Consider the following 3,894-nt stretch of genomic DNA (forward strand, 5'->3'; position numbering starts at 1 on the left):
ACATTTTCTGTATCCATTCCTCTGTTGAGGGGCATCTGGGTTCTTTCCAGCTTCTGGCTATTATAAATAAGGCTGCTATGAACATAGTGGAGCATGTGTTCTTCTTACCAGTTGGAACATCTTCTGGATATATGCCCAGGAGAGGTATTGCTGGATTGAGAGGTCCAATTTATTAGAACTGATTTTTAAATTTTTATTGTGTTTTTATGTGTTCACATGGATGCAGGTGTAAGTGTTGGTAGAGATGTGCGTACATATGTGAACAGGTGTGGGGAGAGCAAAGGAAAACTTTACTTGTCATTTCTCAGATGCTACCCACTGTGTTTTTGAAACAGGCTCTCTCATTAGCTTGCTACTCATTAGTTGGCTAGGCTGGCTAGTCAGTCAGTCAGTCACTTGTCTCTACCTCCCTAACATCAGTATTACAATTACCCAATACCACACCTGACTTTAAAAATATATTTAGGCTTTATGTTTTAAATAAGTAATGATCAAACCTAACCCTTATTACCCTGACTAATTCTTTTCTTACTCCCCCAACCACATATATTTCCTCTCAAATATGCATTCTTGTTAAAAATTATTTTTGAAACTCACTAATTCCATGGAGTGTTGTTAATAGGGTGTAGGGCCATTTACCGCAACATGTATAATCCATAAAGAAAACTGACTGCTCCTCCTCTAGAAGCTATCAATTACCAAAAGGTCTTAAGCTAGAGTTTGGACATTTTGACTACATTTCTTCTTCCTGCTACTTCTTTTTCTGTCTTGACTATATGCAGGTCTTCCATGTACAGTCATACTAACCATGAGATCATGTGTTCAATGGCCCTCTCATATCCAGAAAACTCTATTTTGCTTCAGCCATCCATTAACTCTGGTTCTCAAAATATTACTTGGCAGGAAGGTGTATGATACAGATGTCACACTTAAAGCTGAGCACTCTTCAATCTCTTGTTCTCTGTATGCAGAGAGCTGTGGGTCCCTGGATTAATAGTCACCTACTATTATAAGCTACTGTGATGAGGATTGAGACGTGCACTATCCTTTTTGTATAAAGTAATTAGGGGATAATTTAATACTCTGTTAGTTTAGCAAACGACAGTACATTCTCCTCCAGGGTCAATAACCTACCCATCCATGAATTCTTAGACCAGTTTATAATACCAAAAATGAGTTTAGTTTTGTGAAACAATCCTTAAATGCAAGCATAAAATGATTGGTTACTCCCATAACATTAATGCCACTATTACACCAGTGGAACTATGTTACCACACACCTGGCTTTCTTGAAAGCCAGGGTTTCATGGGTTATTAGGATTTGTCTCAGGCCTTTCTTCTTACTAACTGAGCTCTCACCTCAGTCCTTGAAATACTTTTGAAAATCAAATTAGATCGACCTATAGGGTAAGAGCATTGCCGAAATTATGGTTAGTTTGTGAGATAAGCTAAATGTGTTGATGTGGTAATGGTTCTCTGTTTTAAGTAACTGAATGCACCTTTTAAATGTATTATTCACTTAAATCATCCTATGAGATGATTGTAATCAATAAGGTAGCAAAGGCTCAGAAGTCATACATTTAGAACATACTTAAAAGTGAAGGATTTCCCCTAAATAAAAAGATGTTGAACTATTAGGCCTCCCAGTATTCTCCTAAACTTCACATCTAAACAGTTCAAATATTACTATAATATGAACACCAAAAAGTAAAAATATGCTTAAAGTAAAGCAATTAGAGAGATTAAGAATAGATTAGTTTCTCCCTAAGTTTGAGAATGTTAGATTGATGTGGAGTCTTCTGAGCATGTAACTCTTCTGTATATTGATGTGCTGAAGATCATAAAAATATATGTGGTTCCCATGCACCCTATCAGATCAGCATGGACTAAGGCAGGTCTTAAATACCAACAAAAACAATGGAAAGCACAAATACACAAGTAAGCTGAACAACACTCTACATGTTGATAACTTGGTCAAGGAAGAAATAAAGAAAGAAAATAAAGGCTTTTTAGAATTTAATGAAAATGAAGACACATCATACTAAAACTTATGGGACACAATGAAAGCAGTGGTAGGAGGAAAACTCATAGCTCTAAGTGCCTCCAAAAAGAAACTGAAGAGAGCTTACACTAGCAGCTTGTCAGCATACCTGAAAGCTCTAGGAAAAAAAAAAAAAAAAGAGTAGCAAATACACCCAAGAGGAGTAGACAGCAGGCAAGAATCAAACCAAATTGACACAAAAAGAACTATACGAAGAATCAACAAAACCAAGAGCTGGTTCTTTGAGAAAATCAATAAGATAGATTAAACCCTTAGCCAGACTAACCAGAGGGCACAGAGACAGTATCCAAATTAGTAAAATCAGAAATGAAAAGGGAGATATAACAACAAAATGTATCTTAAAGTAACTATCTATTTGTTGAATATCAATAGTTGAAAATATTAAAATCCTGTTCTACAAACAAAAAAATATATATGTGGTAAGATAGTAGTAGAATGAACACAAATTTTGATGCAATTTGCAAGTGCTTTAAATATTGGAGCAAAAAAGTAGGGTTGATGGATATCAGTTCTAGTTGTGATATTTATGATTATGTAAGATATTATATATGTATATGTTATATGTAAGGGAGGCAAAATAATGTATATAGGATATTTGTCATATGAATTGTATTTATTGAAGAATAAAAGAAACATATCCAAGAACATTAAAAGCACCAGCCAGTTAACCACTATTGTTGTGTTAGAATGACGGCTCATACAGGGACAGATCACACTAGGCATAGGAGAGGTTTATTGGGGAAGAAGAAAAAAGTACAAAGAAGAAGGAAAAAGAAAGAGAAGGTCGTGGTAAGGGGGGAGCTCTGCCTTTTATTTGGGTCGTGATGTAATCACATGCACTGATGTGCACAGGTAAGGTGCACCAGGCAGGTGAACACTGGGAATGTATGGCGGTTGCCATAGCAACAGAGGTGCTGGGTACCTGTTGCTATGGGTGACATCATCGCTGGATTCAGAGGCTATAGGTTGCTTCTGATACCAACAAGTCTCCTTTTCCTTCTCCTATTGAAGATGAGTGACAAAGGTTATTAATGTACCTTCCTTCTCCATTCCAAGTATCAAGCCTTCAGTTCACATCTGAATACCAAGTTTCTATGTACAGGAACCATGGATTACTCTACCGAGGGATTTTCTTTATCCTGCCACAACATACAGAAAAATAGCCCTTGGAATGTACATGCTGGGGTTATACAGGCACATTATGTGTTGATTCAAGTAGATGGAACTAGTCAAACTAAAATTAAGTACTTCAGCATTTTATAAAAAGTACTATTGAGATGACATGAATCAGTTGCTAAGGAGGATTGACTCAGTTATGCAACTTTTCAAACAGTATCTAGGAAATTTTGTGTGCTTACTTTATTCCTTAATCAAACTAGAGCATCTCCATTATGTTTGTAAAGTGAAGAATTCCTTTATAATTCTACTATACAAATAGTGTGTGCTGTTTATACAGGTGTTTCCTCAGTCCCGTTGTTCTTAATTGGAACATTTCTTTTTTTTTTTACATGCTGAAGGACAACTATGCCCAAGTTAAGACAGTATATTCAGGGCTCATTTTCAGGCTCTCCAACATTTGTACATTTTCTATGTTGCTTTTGCATTGGTTTTATTCTCTGGTAGTTCTTCATTTTTGATGGTTAAGAATATTGATGACAATCTTAGGTTTCTATGTCATATTTAGGCAATTTGAGATGGAAATAGATATTTTCATTCCTGACAGCACACATAAAGGTCCTCAAGCTGGTATAAAGAATCAGTTTCTGAGTTCATCACCAACCGCTTTGATTGTAGTCATTCCTCAAGGCTGGATCCCAGACATCAAATAGTGAA

This window comes from Mus caroli, chromosome 18 (assembly GCF_900094665.2).
Source record: "Mus caroli chromosome 18, CAROLI_EIJ_v1.1, whole genome shotgun sequence".
In the NCBI taxonomy this organism is placed as follows: domain Eukaryota; kingdom Metazoa; phylum Chordata; class Mammalia; order Rodentia; family Muridae; genus Mus; species Mus caroli.